Source organism: Pantherophis guttatus, chromosome 2 (assembly GCF_059756535.1).
Source record: "Pantherophis guttatus breed Tessera chromosome 2, ASM5975653v1, whole genome shotgun sequence".
NCBI lineage: Eukaryota > Metazoa > Chordata > Lepidosauria > Squamata > Colubridae > Pantherophis > Pantherophis guttatus.
Genome location: NC_142064.1, coordinates 116,805,966 through 116,821,897, shown reverse-complemented (window position 1 = coordinate 116,821,897; position 15,932 = coordinate 116,805,966). Strand labels below are relative to the sequence as shown.

Sequence of the window (15,932 nt, the reverse complement as noted above, 5' to 3'; positions counted from 1 at the left end):
TATTTTATTTTTCATATTTGTATACCACCCTACTCCCGAAGGACTCAGGGCGGTGAACAGCCATAATAAATACAAATACATATAGAAGTTAAAAACTATTAAGAAACAGGTTGGTAAGTGAGTTGTGCCCAATTTTACAATCTTTTTTGCCATGCTTGTTAAATGAATCATGCAGTTGTTAAGTGAATCTAGCTTGACCCTTTGACTTTGCTTGTTGGAAGCTGGTTGGGAAGATTGCAAATGGCGATCATGTGACCCCAGGATGCTGCAATCATCATACATACATGTCAGTTTCTAACCGCCTGCATTTTAATCATGTGATTGTAGGGATGTTACGACGGTCATGTGAAGAATGGTTGTAAGTCACTTTTTTAGTGCTGTTGTGACTTCGAATGGTCACTAAGTGAATGGCTGTAAGTCAAGGATTACCTGCATGCTTCTGTACATATCCTGAGCAATGTCCTTTCCTCAGTAAGGATCCACAACCATGCTGAGGCTTGCTGATGTGACATAGTCCACACAGCAACAAAGGATCCCATCTGAACTTGATTTAAGGAGAAATTGCAGCCATGTTGGTTTATTCAGCATTTCAGAATACGGCTTCTTTAACTTCATTGCGATAGTCTCGAAATCAAGAGTCCAAATGTATAGAAATAAGCATAGCTGAACTCCGGGGAATTTATCTTGTATAACCACATAATAGGGTTTTACAGTAAAGAGGTTTTAGATAGTAACTTGTCCTTTTGAAATACAGTCTTCATATTTTCTTGGAAAAAATCCAAGATGAACCTGAAAAAGGGGCAAATTTGAAAGAGGTTTATAGGATAAAGAGTTCTTTGTGTTCATTATTTTGCTTTACAATGCAAAATTCAGGAGCAAAACCAAGAAAAATGTTACCTTTTTGTAAATGTATATAATAATAAAATATTCAAAATCAAACAGCATATGTAAATTTTGTTTATAAAGACAATTAAATTTCCACATTTTTTATATGAATATGAGAAAGACTGTGCATTGAGTGGCTCCATTTAGCAAATCTAAAGGGCAGCTTCTGAAATAAAGGACTATCCTTTACTATATAGTAACTAAAGGACACATGGTCACTGTAGTATACTCTGAAGAGACATTCTTGTGCCATTCATGTGTGACTGGCTTTTGTGGTGTAGCCAATTCAATGCCATCTTGGTTTAGTTGGGTGGACAATCTAATAATTATGCAAGAGGTCAGAGGACAAAATGCAAAACGGACACATAGTACAGGTAATGAAATATCTGATGTCATAAATGGACATTTTCTTGGTGCTGGTTTTTAATATACGGTAAATTTACAGCAGGGACCAAAACATCAAGGAATTTCAAATTAAAATATCTAATTTGAGCACAGACATTAACAACTAAATTTATTTACAAACTTTGAGAACATCTCAATTAACTTCATCTTATTGGGAATGGTTTCCTCCTTTAAAAAGTATAACAAATATAAATTATTTTACAACTCCCTTTTTTCAGGTCTATAGCCTGAGTCTTGAATCTTGGAATCTGTTTTCCACACCAAGCCCCCTGTCTCCATCTCCCAACATCTAAAAGAAAACAGCAAACATATGCAGAGTGATTTCCACAATAATGTTTGCAGTTTTCAAGCATTTTATTATTTATTTATTATTTACTAGTCCAATTTATATGCCGCCATTTTTAAGGCTTGGTCTTGTGCATCCAGAATTAGCCCCCTGTCTCTTTCATCAACTTTCCTGCTCTTGTTATCTGCTTTGCCTGCTATTTTTTTTAATGCAATGGCCATGTAACACTTTGCCTTGCCATGTCTCTTTTCTGTTCTCTATTTGGTCTTTCTTGCAGACCAGCTTGGTCTCTGTGGTGTCCATATGCATAGTAGCTTCAGTGTATCTTCTTCACTGTCTTTCAGATATTCTTCCAATGCTCGTTTTCCTTCTTCAACTATCCGGTGTACAGTACTTCCAACATTCCACACCCATCTATTTTTGTTGGTAAGTAGAATCTATCAACATCCCTGAATGGATGAAGGTCATAATTCATTGTCATTATTTTTCTGGTCTTCCTCTCCAGGGTTTTTAATTTTGCTCGAGTGCAGTCCACTATTCTAGCTGTATATCCAATGACTGGAATTACCAAGGTACTAATTGCCTTGATGGTATTTCATTCATTAAGTTTGGACTTTAAAATCTTCTTCACTCTCATGATGCAGTCACTTCTAACCTTCTTCTTGACTTCAGTGTGCTTGATGTTGTCAGCTTGAACTGATATTTGTAGTGATTTTCTTCAACCTGAATCTTGGTGTTACTTCTCTAGGACAATTTGAGTCATTTATTTTTCACTATTTTCCCCCTATTGATGGTAAGGGTGGCACATTTGTCCAGTCCAAACTCCACTGCAATAGCAGCAATTCTATTTCAGATGGAATTTTTCCATATAGCTTCAGATAAAGAAGATGAGATAGTTTGGCAGATTTTTATTAATATTTGATGACATTGATCTGACTTATTCAGTGTAGATGACAGAGGAATCAATGCAGTGATAAACCATAGTGATGGCGAATCTCCTTGAAAGATTCATCTCTTGATATTAAGTTCTCCCAGTCTATCACCATTGACCAGCAACTCTGTCTTTCATAGTGCCATTGATCTTTGCACAAAGCTTCTGATGTTTCTACTGACTCCTGTTATTTCTAGGCACTTAATTATCCAGTCATGTGGCAGGGAGACAAATGGCTTGTTGTAATCAGTCCAGGCTACATTCAAGTTGGGTCTTCCTTCTCTTGCAGTTTTCCAAATCATCTTGTCAATTAGGAGGTGATCTTTTGTTCCTCTGCTGTTTGGTCAGTTTCCTTTCTGCTGAAGTGGCAAGAGCTTGTTTTCAACTAGATGCTGTTCAACTGCATTAGTTACACCAGCTAGCAATTTGAAAACTGTTGGTAACCAGGTAATCGACTTGTAGTTTTCTGCGGCTACCCCTTTTGTTGGATCTTTCATTATAAGGTAGGTTTTACCAGTTTACCCAATCTTCAATTTTACCTCCTTGCAGTGTGTTGTTAAAGTGCTTGGTGACAAGTGGGTGTAGAGCAATCAAATGTTCAATCCAAAACCATGCAGTTCATCTTCAACTGGTGCTGACCATTGATCATTCTTACCCTTTTCTTCACCATTTCAGATATTATTTCAACTTATTTCATCTCAGCTTTCTCTCTCTCTCTCTCTCTCTCTCTTCTCTTCTCCTCTCCTCTTCTTTTTTCTCTTCTTTTTTCTCTTCTTTTCTTCTCTTTTCTCTTTTCTTTTTTTCTTTTCTTTTTCTTTTTTCTTTTTTTCTTCTTTTCTTTTTTCTCTTCTTTTCTTCTCTTTTCTCTTTTCTCTTTTCTTTTCTTTTCTTCTTTTCTTTTTCTTTTCTTTTCTTTTTTTCTTCTTTTCTTTTCTTTTTTCTCTTTTCTTTTCTTTTTTTCTTTTCTTTTTTCTTTTCCTTTTCTCTCCTCTCCTCTCCTCTCCTCCCCTCCCCTCCCCTCCCCTCCTCTCTTCTCTTCTCTTCTCTTCTCTCCCTCTCCCTCCCTCTCTCTCTCTTCTTTCTTTTGGTCATCCCATAGCTTTGCCTAGAACTGCACTGTTTCTCCTTTGTCAGTTGTTGACTAGTTCATTGCAGTCTGTCCATTGATGGATCAGTAGAAATATCTGATTTGACTGCTAATGGAGATTCTGCCTATTATGTGCAATTTGAGTTTCATATATGCTAGTATTTTTGACTATACAGTAGTTGTTGCTTGCTGCTCTATTATTTCCAATGTTTCCTTAATCTTTCTAGAATCTAGATCAATATTCTCATTCTCCAACTTTTTTTTCAATCTGTTCTGGATTGCTTACATCTGATCTTAGTTTGCTGATCTTATTTTCCAACCGTATCTGCTATTTTGGTGCAGCGCTTTTTGGTTCTGTTGGCCGAGGGGGCGGCATCGCCAAGGGAGGTGGGGCAGGGCTGAGTTTGGGATATGGGTAAAAGTTCAGGATCAGTGAAGCATTGGCTTTGTTGGCTTGGCAGTTGCCGAAGGAGGGCTTGTTCCGCTGCTTCTGCTGCTATGGCTGCGTTAGTGAAGAGAATCATCAGTACTACAAGGGACCCGCTGCTATTGGTCCCTACAGCCAAGCAATGTTCGTAGATCGGACCATGTATATTGCAGGGCAGCTTGGTATGGATCCCTCCAGTGGTAGTGGGCTATTTTGGTGGTGCACTGCTTGCCTTTTTTTCTTGATTTTGCATCCCAGGTATTCAGTTTTAATTGCAGCTGTGCTGTACATTAATTGGTTTGTTTCTTGCTGCGAGTTACTGCTTATATTTGATATTACACTATTGGCATCTTTTAGTACTTCTACTAGTTGTTTCTTTGGAACAAACTTCAATTCAGGCAGCCTTATTCTGTTGTTTTTGTGCTTTTCTGGATGGTCAGTTATTCTTTGTTTTGACTCCTTTTGTTTTTTAGTTAAAGAGCTTTATTCTTTCTGAGGAGAAGGCAGAGGAGAGGGTACTTGGTATGGGAATAAAAACAACCATGCTCATTTCCTCTAATGCTGATTCCCTTTGGTTTGCCTCTACAGGCAGAGTTACTTTTCACAAAGTTTTGATTTCTTTGCCCTGGCTAGACCTTTGCATTTTTTCAATTCTGCTTCTGTGAATACTTTATTTCATATTATAAATTGACATATTATAAATCGACATTAATCTGCTAACCTCTGTTCTGTTATTTCCAATTCTGGATGTTGTTCTTTGCAGAACTGGTGCATTCTTTTCAGGTATTCTCAGATTTGTAATAACGGATCATTATTTCTTTTTTTTTCAGTCTTCATATTTTTGTGATGGGCAAACTACTTTTCTTCCAATAATCCTGCAGCTGCTGGCCTTGGTTGCTCAGTTAACAGTCCCGAGTTCTGTAGCTCATTTGTCACCAGGTGTCTAGGAACACCAAAACCTAGCATAGCCCTTTTTGACCCGAACAATGGCCAATTCAGTATGAGTTTCTGTAATTTTTTATGGGAGACACTTGTCTGGCTCTTCTAATGACACCTGACCTATTCAATATGGTTGAACATCTGACATGGCTCTCATCCTCCTCAGACCATGCAAGGCATACAACCATGTCAAGGTAATGGCTCATTGGAGTTATTTTTATTATTATTAAAATTTTGTCCTGCCTTTTATGTATTATGGGACTTCAAGTTGGCAAACATACCAAATAATCCTGCTTCCTATGTCCCCCATAACAATAACCCTGTGAGGTGAATTGGGCTGAAAAAGAATGACTGGCCCAAAGCCACCTAGCTGGTTTTCATGCCTAAGTGGGGACTAGAACTCCCAATCTCCTGCTTTGTAGGCCAGCACCTTCACTGGCATACCAAACCTGCTCGCTCTCTCACTTTGGAATTCACTACTAGGAGATGTGTACTGGATACTAAACTAGCTGGCTTCAAAACTGGATTGGATTAATTCACGGAAATCACAGGGATCAGTAGCTATTAAACTTGCTGGCAGCTTGAAGGCCATCTGCTGGGAGATTAGTGGGATTCCCTGTGCAGTTGGTTGGTCACTGTGAGAACACACTGCTGAACTAGATGGTCCGGGCACTGCTAATGTTCTTTTGGCTGCCATTTTAGGATATTTTAGGGGAGGCCATCACTGCAACCATTTCACAAAGGCGTCCACAACATGTTCTCAAAAAATCTAAAATGAGACCACCTTCACAAAATAATTAGCAAAATAGCCTCTGCTCTAATATGTATGAGTAAAAAAAAAAGTTACAGATTTCACATACTGGTCTGCTCTGCTTGTCTCAAAATGGGTTCTGGTTTCTTTGATTTCTGGTTGAAAGTTTTCTGAAAAGCCAGCTTGTTCACCACAAGCAACGTTAGTGCTTTGGCAGGAAGTCATACTTAAGGCAACTGAAAACACTTAGAAAACACTGGTGGTTATGCCTTGTACTAAGATGCAATTTAAGCATGGCTTGCTGCTAACCAAACTGGCTGGGTCAAACACTATGCTACATGATCCAGGGATAGCCAGCCAATAAGATGTAGACTGTGCATAAATGCCAGGCCCATTTTTGCAGTCCCAGAGCGCTAATTTTTCAGCAGTGGGATTTCATTTAAGCAACAATCAAAAGATGCAAGAGGCACTGCAGATTGTGAGTTTATTTTTTATTTTTGTTTGTTTTAAGTTGAGCTCAACTTCTGGGATCTTTGTAAACATGGCCATGTTATTTATTTATTTTTTTTGCCATTAATGGAAAAGTTGTTTGTTATTTTTTTCCAGGATATTTTCAACTTCTTAGCCTACCTTCAATCCTGGGGTTTTGGTGGTCTCCCAAGTATTAATTGGGATGACTCTCTGCTTTGCTTTTTAAAGCTCAGCTATGTGTATCATTCAGGAAGTTGAAGATCCATCCACACATACTGAGAGGGCACCCAGTTGAGAAAGGCTGATGTGGAAAATTCTAAGTTAAATTCCTGGATTTCTGGTTCAAAAAGGATCTGGTGGAAAAATGACAAGAAAACCCTTTGCCTGTCGAAAGTCTAAAGAAAGGCAGAGTCCAGTGATGGGTTTGATGGACCCTATTCACACATTACACTAAAATCATGGTTTGCTTTGTCATTGATTGAAGAAATGACAGTGGCTAAATTCACATCCTATACTGTCATACTGTGGTTTGTTTGTTTGCTTTGGCTTTTTTAACTTGGTCCATGCATGGCACTAATCCAGAGTTTTTTACAGTTGTAGACAAAGCCACAAATGGCTAGGTTCACACAACACGCTGAGCCACAACCAACCACATAATGGCATTATGCGGTTTGAATGCAGCTGTGATCTGAAGCTGTGTAAAGCCAAGTCAGTTGAGCAGTTCAGCTGAGAAGAAGCACGTGGTGAGATGATGCCACGGGTTGCAGATGGCTACAGAATGGCTTTGCAAAGGTACTTACAGTTGTTCCTTTAAGCAGCACACAGGGGTTTGAAAAGCTAAATGTGCAGTTTCCAAAGAGGTCTGGCACACCGGAAGAAACTATCCTCCAAAACAAACAGGACTAAAATTAGCATCTTGTGCTTTCTCATGTCTTGTCAGCTTCTCAACAGCAGCAGAAAAAAAAAAAACCTGTAAGAGACACCCAATTAACCTTTTCTCAGACTCGCCAAGTCTCCAGTAAGCTGAAAATGAAAAGAGGAAAGAGGCCTGTTAGCAGCAACTGGGAAGTAGGGAGCAGCTTCTCTGCCTTATCATATACAGACGCTTGGAAAAGATCAGAATCTTTTGTTCCTTCTTGGCTAACATTGTAAGCACTTCAAAGTAAAACTCAGGTTCTGACTCCTCTTTTGAGCTGGCCTTACTACCCTGGAGAGGAAATTTACTTCAAGTCAGCAGATAAATGGCCTGATTAATCCACTTGAAAACCTTTAATCATTTGCCAGTGCTAATATTTTTAAAACCTCGTCAGCAGATAATTCAGATTAAATGTCTAATTTTGCAAGAAATTCTGTATGTTGGTTTCCTACATTATATTTTGCAACAACCCATTCACCTGTTGTACTAACTCTTTATAGTTTAAAATGCCAAATGGTTGTGGGTCAAGCATTTTATAACTCTTATGTAAATAAGTAAATAAACAGGGAAGCAAGAATATCCATGCTGGAATAAAACAGATATATTCAGGGCCAGTCTAGGAGATTTGCCTTTGGCATATAAAACTGGTAGAAATATGGAGCGGGAAGAAATGTTAGAATTAATGCCGTTCATTATTCTATTTATTCCATTCTTCTTATTTATATTGCTTTCAGATATGTTCCCAAATAGGTTTTGTTTTATAACCCACCCTGGAGGGAATTTAACTGAAAGTATAAATAAATAAAAGACAGGTATCTATGGGGCAGAGGTTTCAAAAAAGCCAAGATGCTGGCTAAGATGGTTCTAAAAGGAGGCAGGGCTTCAATCCTATGGTTTTGGATTTTTTTCTGAAACACCTCCCTCCCGCTGACCAGGATATCCCTGAGCTAAAATCTATAAAATTGTAAAGTCATATTGACATAATTAACAGAAATAGTATAGATAGTCCTCGACTTAACAACAGTTCATTTAGTGACAAATGACACTGAAAGAAGTGATTTATAACCATTTTTCACGGTAGTTGAAGCATCTCCACGGTCATGATCAAAATTCAGAAGCTTGGCAACTGACTCATATTTATGAAGGCTGCAGTGTCCAGGGTTCACGGGATCTCCTTTTGTGACCTTCTGACATGCAAAGTCAATGGGGAAGCCAGATTCACTTAACAACTGGGTTACTAACTTATCAACTGCAGTGATTCACTTAACAACGAAGGCAAGAAAGGTCGTAAAGTGGGACAAAACTCACTTAACAAATGTCTCACTTAGCAACATAAATTTTGGCTCCATAAATCGAGGATAACCTGTACTTTATTTTTTTTTAAGAATTCAAAACTGTTTTGTAAAAGCTTCTTTGCCTCCCTTGCTGGTAGGTCCTCCCTTCCTGAGTGCAGGGCTTACAAAAGTGGTCTGGATATAGGGGATATAGTTACTGAACCCCTGTCATGGTCGGACCATTCTCTCCTGAGGCTGGACTTTTTGACCGCTGCACCCCACTGCAGGGAGGCGGAACCGACCAGGTGGTTCTGCCCCAGGCGCCTGATGGATCCTGATAGGTTCCAGAGGGAGCTTGGGCCAGTTCCTGAAACTCTGGCTCACGACTCGGCTGAAGACCTGGTGGCTGCCTGGGATAGGATGGCCGCCAGTGCTCTGGACCGAGTCATGCCTTTGCGGCCTCTGACCCGACGCCGAACCTGCCCAGCCCCTTGGTTCTCCAAGGAGCTGAGGGAGATGAAGCGCTGGAAAAGACGCTTAGAGAGTGGTTGGAGGGCTAGTTGCTCCGACTCCGACCGAACACTAGTTAGGTCTCATATTAAGACCTATCTAGTGGCGATAAAAGCGGCAAAGTGTAACCACTTTTCCGCTCTTATTGCATTGGCAGATAACCGCCCAACCGCCTTGTTTAGGGTGACTCACTCCCTCCTACATCAGGGAGCGCGGGAAGACCCCTTGCAAGGGCAGGCTGAGGATTTTGCACAGTATCTGCACGATAAAATCGCTCAGATTCGGGAAGGCTTGGACTCTGACTGGGTAGATCCTGGCGGGGTGACTGAGGCTGGTCTTGAGAATGTTATCTGGGACGAGTTCGACCCTGTGACTCCTGACGACGTGGACAGGATCCTGGGGAGGTTAAACGCAACCACATGTTTATTGGACCCGTGCCCCTCCTGGCTGGTACTGGCCACCCGGGAGGTAACACGAGGCTGGCTCAGAGGATTATAAATGCTTCTTTGAGAGAGGGTTTCTTGCCTCCTGCCTTGAAAGAGGCGGTGGTGAGGCCCCTCCTCAAGAAGCCTTCTCTGGACCCGGCTGTTTTGGCAAACAGGGGGGCTTTTTAACGCCTGATACGCCAGTTGCGCGGGACTCCTTGTGCACGGTCACTCATGCCCTGGTCACGTCACGCCTGGACTACTGCAACGCTCTCTACATGGGGCTCCCCCTGAGGAGCACCCGGAGGCTCCAGCTGGTGCAGAATGCGGCCGCGCGGGTGATTATGGGAGCGACGTGGCGCTCCCACGTAACACTTCTCCTGCGTGAGCTGCATTGGCTCCCGGTGGGCTTCCGGGTGTGCTTTAAGGTGTTGGTTCTCATCTTTAAAGCGCTCCATGGCTTAGGGCCAGGATATTTGCGAGACCGCCTGCTGCTACCGATAACCTCCCACCGGCCAATTTGCTTGCACAGAGAGGGCCTCCTCAGGGTGCCGTCGGTCAGGCAATGTCGGCTGGCGGCCCCCAGGGGGAGAGCCTTCTCTGTGGGGGCACCCGCCTTGTGGAACGAGCTGCCTCCTGGAATACGATTGATCCCGGACCTCCGGACCTTCTGTAAAGCCCTGAAGACGTTTTTATTCCACCAAGCCGGCCTAGCCTAAATGGTTTTTAATTGGGATTTTAAATTTTATGGATTTGGGGGTTTTCTAGAAGTTAGTCGATTGACTCTTTGTTAATGTATAAGTGTTTACATGTATTTGTGTTTTACATTTATGTTAATAAAATTTAATTAAAAAAAAATATTTATTTTCAGCATGTCAAAGGTTTTTAATCCTGAATACTTAATAGTGATGTTTACCCTCAAATAGGGCACATAGGATTGCATTGCAACAGTTCTGTCATTTAATGATGATGATAATTCCCCACCCCCCCTTTTTTTTGTCTTCTCCTGACTTATATTTTCTTGCACAAACCATTGTATGATAAAGAGACATCCAGTTAAGGTCAAAAGACAAGATAGATGACTGAGGAAGAGGAAATCATATGGATGTTATTTGGAAGTTTTAACTAAGAAGCTTGCTGCAAAGGTGAAACTTGCCTTCCAGTCAGCTGGTTGATGGAAACCTCCTCCGTGTATTTGGCCTTTGAAGCAATCAGTCAGGGGTGTGTAGCTGATTTCTTTCCAGCCAAGATGCATTTAGATGATTAGCTTCAATTTGTAATTCTTCAGCAACTTCTAATTTGAGTGTGTCTCAATCATTATTTCTTTTTTAAAGCCTTATTTTGCAAAGATGTAAAGATATCAATTACTGAGGGTATAGTGTTCCCTCTCACATTTTAGATGGTTCAGGATTATTGTATGGGGTGAAATTGGATCAAGTCTTGTTCTCCTGTTATGAGGTTATGAGTAACTACATAGAGTATTAGGCAACAGGAAACTCATCTATTTGTACAGCACTGCTCATTTTCTTTCCTATTTTACTATTGCCTTCTAGGAAATGGCTTACTCAATACTTTATTATATCTGTACTGCCCTCTGCTGGTTTTTTTAAGGTGGGTCATTGAACTTCTGCTTGTGTATAAGACACTTATCTGCTGCATAATTGTTTACCATCTACAAACTATGGTTGGATGATATACTTGTGTAAGAGGTACTTTTGTCTGCCGGTCAACAAAATTTGCACACATGAAGCCTTTGCAAAAATAGATAACTTATGCTGTTTTTTGCTTTTGTGGTTTCCTATCAGTTTTGGCTGGCTCTGGAATTCTGGAAGTTGAAGTCCACACAGCTTAAAATTGCCAAGTGTGTGAAAACTGCTCTAAATAATTTATGGTATTTTGAATGCTATATGCTGCCTTGAGAACTGTTTGGAAAATTGGAAGGGCAGGACAGAAATTATTTAAATAAATGTAGGTCTGCTCAAAGGCAAAGTCCTTTGAATTTAAGGGCATGTGTTCATAAAACGCTAGTGGCATTAATCTTTTTGCAGTCCATCCACCTCATGGGATGGAAATCCATGGGTAAGAAAATAGGCAGGGGTGTTATGAAGGTTGGGACAGAATTACTGCACAATGGAAATACTTTCTAGCATTGAGGCATACTTCTGTGGCCTAAAAGGATGCATAATCATGAGAGTTTTCTTCTATAATTGTGTTTATAAAATCTGTCTCACAGGAATTTGATAATAAAGTGAGCACAATTTATGAAAACCTTTTTAAAAATTAGTTATTATTAGACAAAAACTACTTAAAAATAAACAAACTGAGATTGTCGCTAGTCTGAATAACCCTAAGTATACTGTTTGGGAGCCAAATGTCAATGCTGTTGAGAAATCCAAAGGCTTGTCGATGCTAATTCTGGATGATACATTTTTTTACTCCTCTCTTCTCTTCCTTGTCGGTCAAAGGGAATTCTTTATAACAAATCCAGCGCTTAGCATAAAACCCTCCTTCTGGTGAGAAAATGGTTTAAGATGGAGGGATTTTGAATCTAGCAAATTCCCATCCTCTCTCCTGAAGTGCTTTGTTTGGCCTTCTACTTACACCAAAGTGAAGTACCTCCAGAGGCTTCTGGTGAGAAGACTAATTCTTTCTATAATCTCGGAGGGGGCGACTCCAACAAATCCAGCACTTCCTGAGGGTCCATCTGGAACTAGAGGACAGCAACTTCAGATTATGACTATACCGGCCATTTGAAATTTAAGAGGCTGTATGGAAAAATTATTCTGTGTACTTATCACTACTAAAAAATTTGCTGGCAGGTTCTGTATATTTTTTTTTGAGTGACACTGAGACAAAAGAAATGTGCAAGGAAGCTTTATGTTTTATGATGCTTTCAAAGTTCTATTAAACAAAAGTTGTCTCCTGTTTAGATTATAAAGTATCAGGATCATAAGGTCAGAGCTCTATTTAGCATCACGGGGAAGAGAAGAACAAACACAATCTGATTTGTCAGCAAGCCCTTTTCTACGCCTCTGCACATTGACTCAGCTGCCTAGGCAAGTTAAGCATTCCCATGAAGGCTGCGCCGAGGATACTAATGTATAAGAAAAGAAAATGTTTCTTCTCTCTCACACACAAACTGCTGGAAAATCATCTGGTATGCTTTCTTTTACAGGCCTTCATTGTGTGGCTTTTTTGTAAGTTATTTCTTTTTTTACTGTATTTGTAAATAATTTCCCATTTTTTAAAAAAACCTGAAAGCTGCTTCAAATCTTGCACAGGGAAGCTTCTTGGTGAACCGTGAGCTGCATCTACATGATGTTTTTCATCCATCTGAATTCAGGCAGAATCCAGTTGTGAGCGAATATTTATGATCCCTTTGAGTCACTTGATTTTAATAAAACCATTTTCCTGGAAAGCGGAAGATCATGATTTCCAATGATGTCTGCCAAGGAACTGGAGAACAAATAAAAACTCCCTCTTCCTGCAATTAAAGCCCATAACAAGAACTCCTTTTTCCTGCAGAAAAAGAAGAACGTTTTCAATAAATGAAACTTGAACTATGTTTTATTTACATGTGTGTTAATAAACTTGTTTTTAATAGTTTGAAAACAAGAACTATGTTGGCTCATAGTGCCTACATTACTCCAAGCTTCTTCCCACCACTCAGGTTTGGATTTGAGAATTCTCGTAATTTGAATAAGCAAGGGGAGGTATTCAGCACCAGCGGCAGGAAGGAAGACAGCCTCCTGATTTGAGGAGGATACTATGGCTATTAATACTGTTCTGATACTGTGTTTTCATAGCCAGAGCCACGGGTCTACATGGTCTGATCCATGAGGCATCATATTGAGATACAACCAGTTTTTGACCTCATGTTCCTTTTGTTGCTCTGGCAACAGCAGTGACAAATAACAGAGCTACAGTTATTTATAAAAATGGGTGGAAAATGGAAGAGGTATTTGACACTTAAATTCTCAGTTGGCTTAGAGCAGAGGTGCCAAATCAGGGTTGTGGTTGACCTCCAGGGGCTGGGTGGGAGTGGCCAACTGGTTGGGCGTGGCCAGCTTGACTTCACCCCCCAAACTGCTGCATGTTTCCTCTTCGCATTGGGTAGACTGGGCTGAAGCCACACTGGCCTAATTTTTCCTCTTTGCATTGGGTAGACCAGGACAGTCCCCCGGGCCAGATCCGACAGCATCATAGGCCGAATCCAGCCCATGGGCCTTGAGTTTGACACCCCTGGCTTAGAACAAAGTGGATATTACAGGCAATGCATTTCACAAGGCTGTTAAAAAGACTGTACTTTTCCAGCATAACTTTACCTCTAGATCAAGGCTGTCAAGGCCAGCCCGCAGAAAAGTCCCAATACATCGCCATTATGACGTGAGTTTGACACCCCTGCTCTAGATGATTCTGGGCATTGACTTTAGGTGGACAGTAAGCAGGCTGAAAATTATATTTTCAAATAATTGATATTGTCACAGGAAATAGTTTATTTTTGTTTCGTTCTTCACTTTCCATAATCTTAATTGATTGGGATTATTAACAAATCTTATAATAAGCATATAATAGAAAAAGTAGCTAGTGCTCCCCAAAAGATTAATGTAATTGAAAAATGAGAGGTTTCCTTAAGTTTGTACAATTCACCAGAGCTGACACTTAAATTGCTTAACGCACTGTATTGCTTAACGCACTGTAAGCCGCCCTGAGTCTCCGGAGAAGGGCGGCATATAAATCAAATAAATAAAAAAAAAAAATGCCCTTCGGGGAGTCTGTGAATGGGTAAAAAAGTCAAGATGGCAGTTATTGCTGCACAATTAAAGCCCCATCCTTTTCTTTTCAACAATTTCGCATCAGTAAACATTTCTTACATATCCATTTTTCTCCCTTACTTCAATTTGCCATTTATACATATAGTTCATATATTGATACATAAAGATAACAGTGTACTCAATAGCGATCATACATTCTGTGTCCGTTCCATTTCCACTCGTATGTTACTGCATTTCAACTCTTATATCTTCCTCATTTACTCTTTCCTTGCCTTTTATCCCGCTCCTCTAACCATTCATACCATTTCTCCCATACCATATAATATTCTGTTTCTTCCTTTTCTTGTATTTCTTTTGTAAGTTTGTCCATCTCTGCACACTCCAAAACTTTTCTAATCAAATTTTCTTCTGTTGGTATATTATTATTTTTCCAATTTTGTGTGTATATTATTCTTGCCGCTGTTGTAATATGTATAATTAAATATTGCATTTTTTTATCATAGGTCCCTGGAAGTATTCCTAATAAAAATGTTTACTGATGCAAAATTGTTGAAAAGAAATTTTTTTTTAAAAAAAAAACTTTAATAAAAATTATTATTAAAAAAAAAGCCCCATCCTTTTTAAAACGTGCTTCATAACACATGTTGAAAAAGGACAGAGCTTCAGTCACAGCCACATCTTGATTCCCTACTCCCACTTATGCTTCTGTGTCATCAATTGCTCCTGATTCTAAAGTCAACTTGTGCTTTATTGAAGGTACCAATGTCCTGGCTTAGGTCACTGCCACTGCTCTAAAGATCAGTACATACCTCATCCAGAAACACCGTGGTTGGGATCTCAAGAGATCCAGTATCTTCTTCTCTAGACAAACTAGAATTAATCTCAGCAAAGCTGTATTTCCAATTTCAGCATTTGAACAATGGGGTATCTAGATAGGAGATGCTTACATCAGAAGATTGATTGGTCATGGGATATGGCTGGACTTCCTAAAACTCCCCCCCCTCTTTTTTTTATTGTGCCTTTCAGTCAGTTTTTGACTCCTGACAACTGCTTGGACAAATCCATGCAGTTTTCTTGGCAAGATTTTGGAAATGGTTTGCCATTGCTTGCTTCCTAAGACTGTGAGAAAAGGTCTGAGCCAAGGTCACCTTGCTGGCAAGACTCACCATGTCCCAGTTTCTAGCCTGATGCATTAACCACTACGCTGTTCCCAGACCTTTATAGTAATTTTCTACAATAGAAATGGGCAACCTGAGCCCTGCATAGTCTCCAATCCCAGGAGCTATCTCAAGCCAGGTTCCTAAAATTGATGGCATAATATCCTGCCATTCTGAAATGGAAACAGTAACTGAAATATGCTTAATATAGTTGCAGTCAGAGAGTTGCTGCTTGATCCTCAGCTGTCACTTGATTCACAGGTGGCAGCTATAACAAGGACTGCTTTTGGCTAACTAATCCTATGTCAATTGCTGCCCTTCCTATGCAGGTTGACTTTTTTTATCTTCTAAAGAATAATGTGTCTATGTAAAATAAATTAATGAAAAGAAACATTCCCTCCTTCAGTTTTTCTTCTGAAAAGGCTGCAGTATCCCCATACATACTACAATGTACATAATGCATAAAGGTAAAGGTAAAGGTTCCCCTCACACCTATGTGCTAGTCGTTCCCGATTCTAGGGGTGGTACTCATCTCTGTTTCAAAGCTGAAGAGCCAGTGCTGTCCAAAGACGTCTCCGTGGTCATGTGGCCGGCATGACTAAACACCAGACAAGAGCCTGTAGTACAGAGGACTAAAGCACTGTTATTAACATCTGCTGCTTGCAATTACTGCAAGTTCAAATCTCACCAGGC

General features: G+C 40.1%; 2 long non-coding RNA genes across 2 annotated transcripts; one reads left to right on the top strand and one right to left on the bottom strand.

Annotated features, from left to right (window-relative positions):
- Nucleotides 1–9,356: 9,356 nt before the first annotated feature.
- LOC148115284 (uncharacterized) lies at nucleotides 9,357–13,708 on the top strand. Its single transcript, XR_015732358.1, has 2 exons — nucleotides 9,357–10,918; nucleotides 12,238–13,708. It is a non-coding gene; the product is annotated as an uncharacterized LOC148115284 (long non-coding RNA).
- On the bottom strand, nucleotides 12,233–15,180 carry LOC117675555 (uncharacterized). Its single transcript, XR_004594235.3, has 2 exons — nucleotides 14,892–15,180; nucleotides 12,233–12,826 (listed from the first exon to the last, which is right to left on the bottom strand). It is a non-coding gene; the product is annotated as an uncharacterized LOC117675555 (long non-coding RNA).
- Nucleotides 15,181–15,932: the final 752 nt, after the last annotated feature.